The sequence below is a fragment of the Cyprinus carpio genome, unplaced genomic scaffold (genome assembly GCF_018340385.1).
Source record: "Cyprinus carpio isolate SPL01 unplaced genomic scaffold, ASM1834038v1 S000006754, whole genome shotgun sequence".
Taxonomy (NCBI): Eukaryota; Metazoa; Chordata; class Actinopteri; order Cypriniformes; family Cyprinidae; genus Cyprinus; species Cyprinus carpio.
In genome coordinates this window covers 357,153-374,920 of record NW_024879353.1, presented here as the reverse complement: position 1 = coordinate 374,920, position 17,768 = coordinate 357,153, and the positions used below count along the sequence as shown (strand labels likewise).

Here is a 17,768-nt window from a genome sequence, read left to right as displayed (position 1 = left end):
CAGTATTGCTGACAAGAAGGAAGGACGATTCACGAGACGGTGGTGGGAGGAGTGGTCATCGGGGAGGGACTCTCCTCCCGGACATCACTCCGGAGGCGGAGCCGGGAAAGAAGCTCCCGGCGGCATCCCGGGGATCGACCTGTCGGACCCGAAGCAGCCAAGTGAGCTCCTCGCCAGGTCAATACTGGCTCAGGGGCCGGGGACACAGGTCAGCGCTTAACTCATCTAACATCTAGATCCAGCACTTTCTGACACCGAGCTCTCGATTAAAAAAGCTCTTAAATCAGAGCAGAAAGTGATAAAGAATCGTGGTGCCAAGGGGAAAACAGATCTTTAACCCAGTGTTCTTTGTCGTGTTTTTTCAGATGCAATAAACAAGATTTATTTTACTAGGATGCAAAATGAAGATAGGAAGTCTTGTTTTTCTGTCAAAGCTGAACAGATATCTGGCCAGTGTGGGATGAAAGCCAGTATATATTTGTTCTTGTTTTTAATCCTAAATCAGTTTATCAAGACTTTGTTGTATGTCATTGTGCACTCTGCAATGCATCTTTAATGTTGAAAGTCTGTGTAGAGGATCGATGCAGCACTGTAATGCAGTAGAAGTTATTTTTCATATTCTGGAGTGTTTGGAGCAGGAATGGAGATCTGCTGAAGATGTATTTTCGATCTCTGTAGTCTCTGCTAATCTGAGAGTAAATCATGACTAATTAAGTGAAATCATGAAACATACGGTAAGTTTAGCGGTTTTATTAAAAATGTAAGCTTGAGACCATCTAAATCTAAATGAGATTTTTTTATTTATTGTCTGTCGCATTTTGATGATTTAAATTAAAACTATAAAGATAAAGTGTGTGTGTGTGTAAGTGTGTGTGTGTGTCTATGTGTGTGTGTGAGAGAGAGAGAGAGGTCTGTGTGTGTGTGAGTGTCTGTGTGTGAGAGAGAGTGTGTGTGTGTGTGGAGAGAGGTCTGTGTGTGTGTGTGTGTGTGTGTGTGTGTGTGAGTCTGAGAGTGTCTGTCTGTGTGTGTGTGTGTTGGGATCTGTGATCTCTTGATATAGTGGCAGTGTCGGGGTTTCGGTTGTGGAATAGCTCCTCTCTGTTGTTTTGGAGTGATGTTGATGTTTTGAGTGTGTGTGTGTTGATCAGGGCTGCGGGCAGGACGCTCTGGGCTTGCTCTGATCTGTATGCCACCTCGGGTAGTTGCTTTATTTCTCGCCCCTCTTCACCGCCACGTTTTTCACCATCGTACCAGGAGCCGTCTTGTGCCTCTGAGTCCCGTCCCGTTGAGTCTTAGATCGAATCTCACACCTGAGGGCGGGCCATTGTTCACTGGGGAGCGGCTGGCGTCACTGGGCAACTGCAGCACCGTCCGTCACGGGTGGAATGATTCTGAATTGTCCTCTGATACGCAGAGCATGCTGGGCAACTGATCTCTGGTGTGCTTGTGTTGGTCTAGAAATTAGCCGAGGAAGATCAAGGAGGACACCGCCGCCTCGACGATCGCTTCTGCCCGCACTGTGGAAGTGAGTGAGTGAGTGCACAGTGTGTGTTTGTCTTTAGTGATGGGAACGATCACACGCTTCTGTCTATTCTGACAGGGCTGCAGTAAGATGTTCAGGTAGATAATTCAGCCATGAGGAAGCACTCCTGCACACTCACGGCCCGCGGGTCCACGTAGCTGCGCCGAGTGCGGGAAAGCCTCGTGGAGAGCTCCAAACTCAAGCGCCATCAGCTGGTTCACACCGAGAGAAACCCCTTCCAGGTACGTCCATCAGACCCAAAAACACTCCCGTGAGTTATGGAAGGAGAACAGCAGCTCAGGAGATGACCCCTGCTGGACCATCGGGAAATAATCCTCACACGGCTTGACTCCAGCTTCTTCTGTTTTAAATGGTTATTAAACACCAGTACAATCAAAAAAGCTTGTCTCCTATTGATTGAAGTTCCCCCCATGAAACATATACAATTTAACCTTCCACTTTACTGCTTTTCGTTTTAAAAAAAAAGTACTTTTTGAGTCCTTCGAAATGTTTCTGCTTTTCCAAAAAGTTTTTCCCATGGTTTTTTTTAATGGTTTAAACTGAATCAAAAGCCTAGAAGTTCCTACATTGTATTACATAAAAACTAACAACTCAAAACTGTTACTTCGAGATGTTGCTATGGTAATTGTATTTTGTTCAGTGTTAAACCTCAGCTTTATTTAGTGAGTCTCTGGTGTGGTCTGGTGTGGTAGAGTGTTATCGGGCGTGTGTCGAACCGCTCAGGGGCCGTCGAGAGCCGCCTCTAACCGCCCTGTGCTTCTCTCGTCTAGTGCACGCTTCGACGGGCTGCGCGGAAGCGCTTTCTCTCTGGACTTTAACCTTCGGACACACACGTGCGGATTCACACCGGGACCGGCCCTACGTTTGCCGTTCGACGGCTGCAATAAAAAGTTCGCCAGTCCACCAACCTGAAATCACACATCCTGACACACGCCCAAAGCCAAAAACAAACCAGCGTGACCTGGCGGCGGCCGCGCAAATGTGGTCCTCAAGCATCCTAACACTGAGACGCGTGAAACCGTGGCTCTAGTTCTCTCTCACACGGACCGAAGGATGGCTGTGATCTCGTAAAGCTCCCCGCGATTCAAACCCACTTCAATAACGCGGTATTCTGTCGGCGAGGAACCGAAACAATACGGCGCTGGACTCCTCCAACCCATCGACGGATGAGGTCTTTTTACTTCAAAATCACAAAAGATATCATCGGACTGTTTCTCCTTCTTAATTCACTTTTACTTCGTTCGCTGTTCTTCGCATAGATATATCGCTTTTAATTTTCTGTTATTTCTCCAATTGTGTCTATTGGTCACTTATTATTTGGAGATGCTTGGTAAGCGGCCTGAGATCATGAGTCTACTCTGAGAGTTTGACGTGTTTCTCCCAGACGGCGTGGTGATGTTTCTACTGCTGTTGACGGTTGTGTGCGTTTCTTTCGGGAGGGGAGTTAAGTCTGTGGTTTGTATGGTTGTTAATAATCTTCATGACGTTTGAGCGGGAGCGATCATGTTGCTGAGACATGGGGATCCGCTTTAGGTCCTCTGTCGATACAACCTGGTAACCGCAGTGTTTTTCTTTGTCGGAATGTAATTGTAAAGGTCCAAACCATGGAATTATCCTTTGGGTAAGATTTACCCTATATTTACACCTCACCGGTATTTCAGGCAAACTACCAATTAAAGAGGAAACATCACTTTGGAGGGGGGGGGGTGTCAACGTAATTTGCTTTCCTGGAATCATACTGTGAAAATAATGTCTACAGTATAAAGTCCTCAAACATTGGAAATACGATTATAGTGTTTATTTGTGTTTTTTAACATTTATGTATTAAGTTTTACTAATTGTTTGTATTGTCATTTTTAGCAAATATTTCTATATTTAATTTGTTTCCAGTTTATTTATCAAGTTAAACTCACTTCCGATAGTTGCATTTATTTTCTTCCAGCTTTATTTTAATTATGAAAAATGTAACATAAATCCATTATAAGAATTTGAAACTGTTCCAGGGCTTTTTTTCATGGAAAATTTTGTTTGATGTGTAATTATTTTTCCCATCGAAATAGCTTGTAAATTTCACAAATAATTACAAACAACAACAGTGAATTAAATGTAATTTTTTAAAAAAAAAATGTAAATAGTATTTTTTATTTTTTTGTAAAACACTGCACTAATCTTTGTTTTACAGCTTATGTTTACAGTGTAGTTTTAGTTGATAAAATGCTGCATGGGTTTTGAAATGCTAAACCCAAGACTGTGTTATATTTGTGTGTAGTCAGTTGGTTAGTTAGTTAGTTACTCTACTCCTGTGTGAACTTGAGAACTGACTTCATCCTCTGAAGATCTCCAGAACAGCAGCTTGATCTGATGAGTGCTGGTCAGACATGAAGAACCAGAGATCATTAACTAGTCTCTGGACTAGTCTGTGCAGTGACCAGCTGGTAATGACTCCCTCTTCAGTCAGTTGTCTTCATCAAGGCGAGATCATTGGGCATATCTTCGCTCCTTTAATGCTTTTTTTAATGGTTTCTCTGGTTCTCAGTGACCGTGTGGCTGATGAGGAAACTCTGATCTCCAGCTCCTGTCGCTTTAATTAGTCAGCGCCAGATTTAATCATTAGACTTCAAGAAGACTCGACAGCTGCTTCACATCCGGGGACACCACACACAAACACACAACACACACACACACACACACGTGATCTCAGTGTTTTTTGGGACCATTGATGTTTTAAAATGATGTTCTCCAAGGGATATTTACCCCATGCATGTTATACTTTGATAGTGGTGCAGGTTATTGCGTTGGGTTGTGATGTGCGGAATCGTTTTCTGTGTCTTGCTGCGAGCGCTGCTGCATTTTAGATGGGATTTTTCATGCAGAAATATGTTGCCAAGGTAAACTGAGACATGCAGCAGATCCCCTCGAATCCCACGAAAGCGCAGGCGCACTAAAATAACCCTTGCAGAGAGCAGATCTGATCCGATCCATTGATAAGAGCAGCAGCCGAAATACTACATCAGATGATTTAAATATATGTTAATTTTAATAAAAAAGGTCAATTTATAATATACGTCAAATAATATATAATTATAATTGTGAGATATATTTTATATATAACATTTATAAATTGAATGTGTGTATATAATGTGAATACTAATACTATATAATTCTAATTTTAATTTATAATGTAACATACTATTAATTTATTAATGCTAATATATTTATAATTGTAATATTAGAATTGATAATTTTTAAATAATATTATAATGTTAATATAAAATAATAAATTTAATATATCATGTACATTTTAATATAACTGTACATAATATAAATTTATAATTGGTAATATATATGTAATTAATATAGCTTTCTATTATAATGAAAAATAAATGTTTAGATAAAGTCCCATTTTCTTATTTTCTTTGTAAACAGCTCTGAAAGGTCTTGTGTAAGTCCTTCATCATCTGATGAGTGCAGTCGCAATATTTCATAAATACAGCTGCGCATGCGCTTCAGTGCATTTCAAAAAACACGACACCATGAAAGAGCGAGAAACATTACTGAGAGCTTCTGAAGAAACCCCATCAGAGTGCTTGTCCACTAGCATTCAACACCTGGTTTGAATTAGCAACAGCAGACCAAATGTACAATTCGCCATCGCTTCCTGCTGCTGTCAGTCTAAGACCTGTTGCTCTTTCATTTGTGCTTGTACTGGCGTGAAGGCATCCTGATCGAAACTTCGCTCATCCGCTGATTTAATTTTCTGTTTGTTTATATCTGAGGTCAAAACGTGGCTCGTGTCAAAGGTGTCACGAGGCAGACAATCGCCGTTGTTGGCTCTTCTGTCAGACGCTGAAGACCGCAGCGTTTCCTCTCCGCATGCTTTGCAAGTTCAGACACTGAGTATCACATCCAGGATGGCGTCATTGCAAAGGTCACATTTCCCTGTGGCGCGGGTGTGTTGAATGCAAGCACATCTTCTGGAGAATTGGCTATCTTCACATATATGATGTGTTATATTGTTTGATATTTCCGCTCATCCACAAGGTATGAGGATTCGCGTGTCCAATCAGCGTGTCCTTTACGCTCTGATCCTCCCCAGGACCTTAGCAGCCAATGAACGCGGCTCTCACCTGATGCTCGCTCCTGTCATCTGACATCATTCAGAGCAGGACAGAGTACGTGATTTCGTGTTTTCATGCTCCATCGCGGTGGTTCTGTAGCGGCTACCATGACCTGTGGTTGATGGAACACATCTAGAAGCTATGTTAACTCTGACACAGGAGCTAACTAATTCAAATAAGTAATTGCATGCAGTTGAGTTTCTATGTACCTTTCATAACAATGAAAATTGATGTTATCCAGTAGTGTATGCACAAACTGTCTTGCAGTAACGGTTTATGGACCGTTGTGGTTTCAAAGTTCTCTGCTCTTTAATATCTTCTCGCCTCAAGAATGCTTGAAGCAGAAAGAATATTATTTCTACCTCTTAAATGGATAGTTTTTTTTAATGAAATGTTTTGGGTCTTGTGCTTTTTACAATGGGGTCTACAATAGCTACTTCAGGAATCTTCCCGACGTAACATTTCCGGGACTGTTTGCCAAACAATAAAACGGCAAAGTTTAGAAATAGCAGTTTTTAATTACTAAATTTGAACATTCAGTAAAAACAGTCTTAGAGCATAACACGAAAAAGTCCAGCCCCCCCCCTTATTTTAAAAACGTAAAAACTTATACATTTATTATGCTGCTTAAAGTGAAGTGGTCTATTTTAGAGCAACTAATTTCAACCTACGTAAAATAAAAATAGAAAATCAGTTGAATGTGTTTTTTAGCTGGTCATATCCAGCACAGTAACTTCAGGCAATCCACATTAAAATGCTGTTTTCTTTATGGTAAAATGTAAAATTTCCTTTTAAAAGCTATTGCAATAAAACGACCATCTGAACACAATCCTGCTGCAAATCGCCTTCCGCCGTGAAAAACAAGCTGTTATTAGTGTGAGTCTTCAGGATAAAGTTATTAACCCCATTCAGAATTAAATGTGATTCATAAATTTCCTTGCATTAATTAAATGTATGGAACCTAATATATATATACTATATATCTATATATATATAGATATATATCTATAGAAATATATATAAATTTCGAACAAAACCATCTGAAGCACCTAAATAGTTAACTCAGGAGAGTTTTCACAATAAATAAAAATTAGTGGTCGTTTGCGATAGACGTGCCTCTGTGAAAAAGTATATAAAAATAAAAAAATACACATTTTTTATATGCTGCTATGTTTTATCAATAGGCATAAATACTCATGTTCATCAACAAAAAAATGCAGTTCCAAAGTGTGTGACGAGGAAGGATACTCAAGCCTAAATATTTTTTTTTTTACCATGGTTTTTAACACTAAGGTAACTCGCATAGTTAATGTTACAACAGTAATTTTTTGACACTAAGTGTGGTGGTGGGGCGGTCCATCCACGACCCCGGAGTCAAAATGACCCGAACACGAAACCTGCTTCATCTCTTAAAAATACCTGTACAAAATCTTATAGCAATAAATGTTGTGTATTGTTGAGTGTCCTTTAAGAATTTTGCAACGTTTTCGTTACCTCACTAAAATAGATGCATTTGTTAAGAAATGTTTACGTCAAAACAGAACAGAGCTTCATCTTAATAATCCGTCTGTTGAGGCCACGTTTGTCTTTCATCCTGAGGGTGATGTGAGAGCTGTGGTGGATCGCAGCCTCCTGTGACGAAACTGCTCTTCTTTACATCACCGTCAATGCCGGTTCTTCGAACAAACACAAGACTCCTGAACTCGAGGAACACGATGAATTACACTTCTCAACAATAATTATCCGTGCTGCGTGCGGGCTTTCGACTACGAGGCCTTGTGCTTCATCAAACACATCACTGCGAGAGCGGCACAAGTGATCATCCCCAGCTGCTTCTTTCAGATTCATAAGTGGTTCCTTTTATATCGCTTCACGGGGGGGGCGGTACATCGTGAGTATTCCCTCGACACCAACTCATCGCTGGGGGGGGATTACGTATTAAACCTTGTTTAGCTCAAGATTACAAGAACATCCCTCCATTATAAAGAACATTTATGTCTAATGAACAAGTCCAACAAGGATTCAATGTGATTAGAAAACGTTTAGTCTTGGCCTCTGAATAAAAGCATTTTCTATCTTGTTGGACTCGCTCTTTCAGCACAAAGTAAGGTCTACAAATATCTTAAATCATAGCAGCAAGGTCCTTTAAAATGATACAGTCATGGCGATTTAAAGCTGAAGGCACGGCAAAATACTAAAGACCTAAAAACCTTCCTCAGTATTTTGCCGGACTTGTTGTTTCTCGTACACATATGCTTAAACAAGAAAAAAAAAAATCTCAAATCAAACACAGTTACTGTATAAGCAGTAGAATACAGTCTTGATTTATGAGAAACTGAACAAAATAAAGTGAGTTTATGATTAAAAACAAGAACACATTATCTGTCATGTGTCGATTGAGATTTGCAACTGTGTTGGCGCTTCATTTACAGATAATTGTTCTTTGTGTGTGATCATGAACGTGCGTGTTTTGATGAATTTCATCAAAACAAGAATTAATTATAATCATTTTGCATCTCTCAGTAAACTGTATCTTGATCTTTGAGTACCTTGTAGACATATTTGGCAAACCGTGAAAAATGACAAAAATACTAATAAATTGTGTTCCCTTCAGTTTAATTTCCTATTATCTTTCTTACTCTGGTGTAGAAGGTCCTTAACGTACCTTCGTAAACCCTGTACAAAATGTTAAAGCTTACGCACCAAAGTGATAAACTCCATTTGCATAAGTTCTTACATTTTGGCCGACAACGTTTCGCTGCTTTTCTTATACAAATACACAAAGCGTCGCGAGCGTGGTCCGCGAGTCATAAGTTAACATGACACCGCTCTATACACATATTCTCACAAAATTAATTATATACTTAACACACGTACCCATTTTGGCTCTATTCAGTTTGCCATAGTGTATTATTCCCATTAATACAAAGAAATATACAAGTCGTATCATCTGTTTTACAATATGCAGGCAACATTAAATGATTTGTGCTTACAAAAAACATCGTCCTCCTTGACAGTCCGAGACTATGACACACGTACGGTGGCCTTAAACAACTACTAAAAAACCCCACCAGAATTCCACTTTGAAGATGCAAAAATCCCTCCCTTATACTGTTGCTTTCCAGAACCCACTCGGACTGGGACAGTGAGGATTTCCCGCTGCGAGGGTCCTCTCCATCGGGGGACTTGTTCTCCGCCGCTCATTCGATTAAACTGCGCTTGGAGCGCAGGCGGCCCTGCGGGCGGATTCACGTACGCCGGCGGATTGCACGAGTCTATACTTTTCGTGAGTGAGTGACGGTCGGCTCACGCGCACGCAGCCCACTGGAACCGTCTGGTATTTTGGGTGGAAGGCTCTGGAGCTGTGCTCTGCGTGACGCCGGGCGTCACCAGGGTGGAATAGGCGCGCACGGTGGGACGCAGCTTGGCCGCGTTTGTTTCTTGTTGGTGTTGTCCGGCTCTACGTTGACTTGCGTGTCCATGCGCGCCCCTGGCACGGACCGGACTGGGGGACGCGGGATGTCCAGCTTTGGCTGGCGGCGGACGTGGAGACGGTCAGTCCGGAAGAGCCGGCTTGGCCTGGGCGGGACGGGATTGATTCGCTCTGCATGGGAGCAATATCTTCCAACACGCGTGGTCCGGAACCCAGAACCTGCTTGGACGATGGAACTTGATGGATGCCGCACACCTGATGCTCGGACTGTGATCGCACATCACCCAGCTCCACCCTTTCCCTCCACGCCCTCCCTGCTGGCACACCCGGTGAGCGCACGATGGAGAAGATGATGAAGTGGGTGCCAGTACGGACGCCACGATCACGCCGCCGATGATGACGGGCACGAATGGTGCCGCCGAGGAACTGTGACTGCATGAAGTGACAGCGCAGATACTGCAAGGCTCGTGGAGAAGTGAACGCAGCCCACCACACGTTTAGCCGTCGCGCGGTCATGCGCGTCGTCGTAAATGGCCAAGAACGCACGGATCGTACAGCGTTCCTGCTGCAAGGTTGTCCTGACCGTGATGCTTTTACTGGTCGGAGGAATCATTTCTGCAAGAAACAGCCATCGCCAAACATGCAGTCATAGAATACTGCTGGAAGCAATCAACGTGCATCAGTCAGAACATAATTCATGAGCTGTGCAGTCATCATTTGATCCATTAAGAATGTATTGTTACAGGAAGGAAGGGTCTCTTCTTTTAGTGCTTTTGAGGACGGTGTAAGAAATGCACAAATGGTGAGAAATCGAACACTTCTGCAAAAATCATTCCTGGTATAGCAAAACCACAGTAGGGAACGTGGTTTAGAAATGTTTCTACAAATGGTGCAATGTCCAGTTTTCTTGTGATTATTTAAAATGTTACAAAATAAAGCAAATAAGGCCCCCTTGAAGCCGTGGTTTTACAGTGAATTTATAACAGCTAAGGTGTTTTGTTAGGCATGACGCTTCTTAGCTGTTTATAAATTTCACTGTCAACCACGTGGCTTCCACGGTGGTTTATTGCTTTTATAAAACGGTTATGTCAACTTACATAGTAAGGTTTCACAGAATAAATGCATGTGCCCTTTATACACACAACGAAGTAACAAAGGTGTAATTTTTGTAGTAGTGAATCCAATCAGAATCACGGACCTCGGAACTATCTGTTTTATAAACAACATTCTACTAACTATACTGTTTCCAAAACATGTGTTTGAACGTTTATTTTTAGTAGTCTAAAAACATTAAAATGTCCAGTTTCTTCTTGTGATTATAACGTTATTTTAAGGTTACAAAAACACTTCTTAGAAGTTAATAACCGATAAGTAATAACATAACGACGTTTTGTTAGAATGATTGATCTCAGAACATTTTCTCTTCAGTGTTATGAGAAGTATACTACCAATAATTATATAAAGTAATAAAAACGTTTCCGTTAACAGCTTACTTTAGGAATGTTTTTGTCCTTACATTATATATAACGTTTAAAAGAGGCGTTCCGTGGAAAGTTGTGAGAATGTTCCCTGTTAGCTGAGGATCTTACTTTTTGTATTTTCCAGTACAACAAATTCCTAAACTTTCTTAAATTAAAAAAAAGAAAAAAATAAATATTTCCTCGAGGAGCAATATAGGAAGTCTTGTTTTCTGACAATTTTGGCCAAACTGAAACAAACCTGTCAATGACCTCAGAAAAATCAACTTGTTTTCTCTTAACTAATCATAAACTAATTTTTGATGAATTTTGTTTGTGTCCACTTCCATTTATTCCTTCCTGTGTCATTCATGCTATTAGGAACAACCAATCAGTAACTGAGCCTCACAGGATAACAGTCCATTCGAATTCGTTCAGGAATCAGACTACAGTGGTCACAATGTACTTTTGTTCTGAATCATAATGTATAAAAAATAACTCATAAAATCCAAAAAAAAAAAAAAAATTTGAGAACATAATTAATTACGGAAGAATGTTTTGTTCATAACGTTGAGAGAACCTTGCCCAGAAGTGTATAAAAACATTACTTGCTCAAAATGTCCGGTTCTTTAAAACTGTTTTAGAAATGTTTTTTTCTTGGTTATATGAACGTTAAGGGAACATCTCATTTTATCATTTTGTTACTTTTGGGAATGTTCTCTGAAAAGTTCTGAAACAAGTAGTAACATTTACAACATATTGTTTGACGAACATCCAACTACAAACGTTTCAGGAAAAGCGTTCCATGAACGTTTCAAAATGTTAGCAAAAACGGTAAAGACCAACAAGAGATGTGACGGAAAAAAAAAAAAAAAAAAAAAAAAAAAAAAAAAAAAAAAAAAAAAAAAAAAAAAAAAAAAAAAAAAAAAAAAAAAAGAAAGTAAAAAAAAAAAAAAAAAAAAAAAAAAAAAAAAAAGAAAGTCTGATAGGCACAGGAAATGTGAAGTATTGTATTCATGCCCATCTGTGCACTGCTTTCTTTCTGAAATGCTGGAAGTGTTTTAAACCAAACAGCTCACCTGTTACACTACCGAGTCGTCGTAAGTGCCGTTGTATTGGCCTGGACACCATCCGATCCCTGGAATAATTCCTCTGAAAGTTGAACTTCACCAGAGCCGTGGATGCAGTGATCTCCGAGATCAGACCCTCTTCTCCTGTCCACCCTTGTTACCCATCGAGGGTACCTCCGTCTCCGCGCCGTCTTGGCAGAAGTGGCGATGTCGGACGACCCCTGGGTCCGGCTTTCCTGGACCATACTGGTGTCGTTGGTGAAATGTGGAAGTTTGGTGATGAGCAGATCCACCGTCTGCTGCGCCTCTCCGGACGGGTTGGACGCGACGCAAGTGAAAGATCCAGAGTCCTTGACCGTGCTGATCAGGGATGTCCCAGGGTTCCGTCCGAATGGAGGACGGTGCGACTGGAGTTGAACACCAGCTTCCCGTCCGGAGCGATCCAGTGGATGACGGGATCCGGGTCGCCTCGGGCTTTGCAGCGCAGGGAAACCTGCTGGCCTTCGAGAGCGCGAGTCTCTTTGTGAGTGTCTAGTGATGAGCGGCGGCTCGCACAGGAACTCCTCCTCGGATACGGTCCAGAAATATCGTCCGGCGAGATGCTGCGGAAGCCGCGCAGGTCTCCAGGTCATCCTCGCGCCGCAGCCGTCGGAGCCACAGCAACTCACAGTTACAATGCAGCGGGTTTCCTCCGAAACTCAACGCGAACGACGACGGACCCAAAACGCCCGATGTGTGGCCAGAACGCCGGCGCGCTGGAACACCGGATCCGGCGGAAGCTTGTGGAGCTTATTGGACGTTTACATCCAGACGCTTGAGCTTCTGAAGCCCTGAGAAGGTTCCCTCGGGGATGTAGTTGATCATGTTTGTGGTCCAGGTTTAAGGTGTGCAGGTTGCTCATGAGCTGGATGGCGATCCACGGCACGCTCTCCAGGTTGTTGTAGGATAAATCCAGCTCTTCCACGCGAGCAGGTCGTTGAACGCTCCTATGTGGATGTGCGTGAGCTGGTTGTTGTTGAGGATGAGGTGGTGCAGCTTGGACATGCCGCTAAACGTATCGTTGGTTTGTGGGTCAAGCGGTTGCTGTCCAGATGAAGGGCGCGGACGGAGGTTCTCCAGGTCGTTGAAAGCGTGAGGCGTGACCGATCCTATCGTGTTCCTAGAGAGCGTCAGGTCCACCAGTTTGGTCATGTTGGCGAAATCCTTCCGCTTGATGCCTGTGATGAAATTGTCCCCCAGTCGGAGCTCGACGGTGCGTCTGTCGATGTTTGGAGGGACAAACAGCAGCCCCTTTTTTATCACACAAGGTTTGCCAGATTGGGGGACAAAACCTGGCAAATGCAGCGCTTGGGACATACTTGGATCTTCTGGGCCTTTAACGCCATTACAACAATCATCAAATAAACCAGTAGCGTCTCCATCTGGGTCGCGGGTATTGGTTAAACAACCTGCGGAGAAAGCAAACCGAGAGACGTTCTCATTATCGGTGGCAGATCAAGAGCGCTGAAAGAAATTAATACTTTTATTCAGCAAGGACACATTAAATTGATCAAAAGTGACATTTATAATGTTGCAAAAGATTTGAACACTGAACACTTGCTTATTCTATTCAGTTTCCACTACATTAATAATAATCGGAAATGTTCAAAATCAGCATATCAGAATGATTTGTGATACTGAAGACTAGAGTAATGATGCTGAAAATTCAGCTTTGATTGCAGCAATCAATTATATTTTACAATAGAGTCACACAGGAAACTGCGGTTTTAAATTGTAAAAATATTTCATAATTTTTACTTGGTTTTTGGTCAAATTAATGCAGCCTTGGTGAGCAGAAAAGACTTGTTTAAAAAAACCCCAAACTTGAATTTGAATGGCAGTGTACAGGCTTTGACAAAAATGACCCTACTGTACGTGCAAGATGAGTCGTTGAAATTTATTAATATTGCCTAAATAAATGCTAGAAGCTTTAATGTTTAGGAGCACAACAGATGACGTCAGAACACACATGGGCTAAAAGCTACAAAACCCCAATTTAGATTTTCTGCTGTACAAGCAAACAAGTAACTGTGTGCAAACGACCATTTCTGGTGTCAACATCATGTCTGAGGGAATCTGACAGCTCGAGAAGCTTTCTGGGGACATTTCTTAAAGCTCATGCTGTTTTTGATATGATGATGTTGATCCTCATCTGCTGAAGACTCATCTGGCCGTCCAGTTACTCATCAGAATTAGTCTGATGTCTCCAAAGACTGAGTGAGCATCAACACAGATGCCACATCGTCGTTCCCTCGCATCGATTCGCTCGGCTCTTCGGGGCCGCTCGTGTTACTTATTACTTGTCCCCGATGAGAAACGTATTCTCTGAATGACTCTTAAGTCCTCGACGAGATATAACATTTCATACCAGCTACGGTTTTGATTAGAATGCTTCTTTGCACAGATCATGTTTGTTTAATCGAGGATGTTTAATTATGTGTGCATTTACAAAGAAATCGGAGCATTGGCTCATGGTTTCTGTTCATGCACTAAAATATCAGCAGATCAGTTCCTGTGGCTTCTGTCATTTGTAACCTTGGAAATTCACATCTTCTGAATGTGTTTTTGAAGATGTGACGATGTGGAGCGCCGTCACGGGTGATAAGCCTTTCAAAGCAGTGCGCTGAGAATGCATGCGATAATAACCGCCGTGCATCAGGCCTGTGATCATGAGAGAGTCGGCATCATTAGACTGTCATGCAGACAATAGAGAGCCGGCTGGAGGGAGACCTGCATGTAAAAATAGGCAATAAAAGTGACACCTGACATCTGACTATAGAAGAGCAATGAAAACAGGGGCGTGCTAAACTATGAAATTCATGAAATAAACAACAGGAACACGCATGCCAATTCATCACTGTCACATATAAAGGCCACTGCTTTAAATAATGACACGCTGCCACTGAGCAAACACACGTGACCGTGTTCGTAAAAATGACAGCAACCACTAACATGTGCTAAGAGCGTTTCACTAATACTCCCATTAAGTTATAAAAGGGCTATTTCTGAACGTTTTTTTATGTTTTAGAAAAGGGTTTTTCTGTTTGATTATGCAAATGTTAGGAAACGTTCCATTGTATCATTTCACAGACATTATGGGAATGTTACTTTTGAATGTTTTCTGAACGTTCTGAAACAAGTAGCAACATTTTAAAAAAACAAGTATCATCTAAAAAACTTTATTTAACCTCTGTTTAACCAGGCAAGTCATTAAGAACAGTTTATTATTTTCAATAACAGCCTTATATTCTAAGAAAGTTTTGCTAATGTTTCATTAAGTAACGAAAACGTCATTTCTGAATGTTAAAAAATGTTTTTTTCTGGGTTAAACAAACATTATGGCAACAAGCAAGCATTATAGAAATGTCACTTTTCAATGTTCTCTGAACACAAGTAGAAGAAAAATGTCCAGTTAACATGTTTCAGGGAAAAAAATCTTCCATGAATGATGTATAAATAGTTTTGTTGTGCTAATGATTCGCAAACATTATTTACAGATAACTTTGAACGAACATAGCATTAACGTTGCAAGGCTAGATACATTTGAAGGAACGTTCCATTAACGTTACTGCAACCTTGACAGAACGTTCTGAGAACATTCCCTGTTAGCTGAGTCTTAATAATGCTTTGAATGTATTCATATAATCATAACGCACTGAAGCTGACGGGTCAAGGACAAATGACCCGTGTCGTTGGTGTTTAATAGGCGGGTGATGTCACCCTCTCTGCATCTCAAATGACCTTCTTTATTGAGTCTGTGTCGCTGGTGTTGTTTGCCAACCAGCTGGCTGCATTAGTTGGCAAAGCGTGTGTATTTTGAGCGGGCCGCGCCGCAGTCGCTACTTCCCCTCCGAAACACCGCTGTGAATGTGCTATTGGAGGCTCAGAGCGAGCCATATTTTTTTTAAATCCCATTTTTCCCAGCCAACACTCACTGAAGCATAAATGAAGCAGCATGACGGATCTCCCGCGCCTCGCTGCTGTCTGGAGGAGGACAGCGAGGAGATGCGTGTCAAAGAGAGCAGAGTTCGGGCTTGTTTTCACATCTACAGCTGCTCGGCCGAAACCTCTGCATTTCAACCAACCGAGCATTCAGTGCACTCAAACGTTCCCATGAAGTTATGAGAATGTCTCTTCTGAATGTTCTCTGAATGTTAAAAATTTCCTGGTTTTTTAAATGGTTTAAAAACGTTTTTTTTTTATGTGAACGTTCCATTGTAACATTTTGCAAACGTTATGGGAACGTTACTGTAGAATAGTAACATTTTAAAACGTTAGATGAGCGTCCAACTAAAATACATTCCAGAAATGAAACATTCTATGTATGATGTATCAATAACGTTTTTGTGCTATCATTTTGAGAACATTATTAAAGAAATATAACTCTGAACATATTCAATGAATGTTTGTTCAACTTTCAATGTTCAGAGAACGTTCTCACAAGATTTTTTTAAAACTTCTATGAGGACTAAACGCTCTTAAAGTAATGTTTATCAAGTAAACTTTATAACTAGTTTGATTTCTGTTCTCAATGTCGAGAGAAAATATTCAGAGATCAACATTCTCCCAATTTCCTGATAATACTTGAACGTTCTAAGATACGTTTTTTTTTCTAAGCTTTAAATCATGCTCTGATCATGACAAGAAAGGCAGCGGTCCAGATGTGCAGTTATCAGACTACAGCAGAGATGTGTTCTGCAGTTCATCACTGCTAACATTTTCAGAAAGACAGTAAGAGAAGTCCATTCTCTTATTTCATTGGATTAGACTGATAGACAGACATAAATGATTCAGAGAGCAACTGCACACACACACACACATGCCGCGCAGATATTGACTTTGGGAAAGTGTTTTTGAGTGAATATTCAACAGAAGAAATGTAGGGTGGGACCTTTTTTTGACTTGTTGGCAACCAAACAGTTTCAGGTCCCATTGACTTTCATTGCATGGTCAAAAAATATAATGGAAGTCAATGGGAACCGAAACTTTTTGGTTCAAAATATCTTTATTTTTGTTCTACTGAAGAGTCAATAATGACAATTTTCATTCAAAATGATTGCTGCTCCTAGACATCTATAGAATGTAACTAAACATTACACCTAAAAAAAACAAATATCACAAATATGAATGCTATAAATCAACGAATCTGCTCAGGATTCATACATTTTAAAGACTTTCCCTTACAAAACTATAACAAAACAGAAAAGTCAGAAAAGTTTTTAGAATGTTTTGCCATTAAGTTATGAAAACATGTTTTTTTAAACATTCAAAACATCAATTTTTTATGTATTAAGAACATTTTTCTTGATTATATGAGCTATAGATTAACTTTCCATTGTATCATGTTGAAAACATTATGAAAATGTTACATTTAAATGTTCTCGCAACACATTCTTTTAAAGAATGTTTTTCTTGGTTATGCAAAGATTAGAGGAACACTGCATTTGAATCCGTGGTGAAAACATTATTATTTATAAATGTCTTTTAAACATTAACAACGTCCAGTTTTGTATTAAGGACGCTTGGTTCTGAAACGAACAGGTAACATTATAAGAACGTTTCCTTTCAACATTACGAGAGCGCATGTCAAATACATTATTTTAAGAGTCTTTTGTTATAACATTTACATAACCTTTAAAAACATTCGTGAAATGTCCCTGTTAACTGAGTAATGTACATTAGACACGTTCATAAAAACCCGAGCCTTTGATCTGAACAGCCATAAAATAACACTAAGATGATGAATCAAACCCAACCAATCCCTGCCTAAACAGCCTGTCCTCATATGCAAGCATGCACAATCCTCTTGAACACTCATGCATTTAATATATATATATATAAATATTTTTTTTTCTACAAAAGCATATTCAATATAATCGATCAAAGGCAAATAACCGAAGTATACGAGTGTGAACGCATTAATGAAACGAGTATAAAGACAGAATGTCTGAAGGCCATGAGATCTGTGGTAATTTACCACCCTGATACTGCCAGCTCAGTGTAAAACTGCAGTAATGGAATAACCTGCCACCATTCCAAGTCTGCAAATGCATTGCACATGATTTATTGATAAGGAAACATGACATGCATCCTTCATTTCGAGCGCAC

General features: G+C 40.7%; 2 pseudogenes; one reads left to right on the top strand and one right to left on the bottom strand.

Moving 5' to 3' along the window:
• Positions 1–2,544, top strand: part of LOC122144756 — a 5,446-nt pseudogene extending 2,902 nt beyond the window's left edge.
• A 3,152-nt stretch (positions 2,545–5,696) lies between these two features.
• LOC122144755 lies at positions 5,697–13,066 on the bottom strand (annotated as a pseudogene).
• Between the last annotated feature and the right edge of the window lie 4,702 nt (positions 13,067–17,768).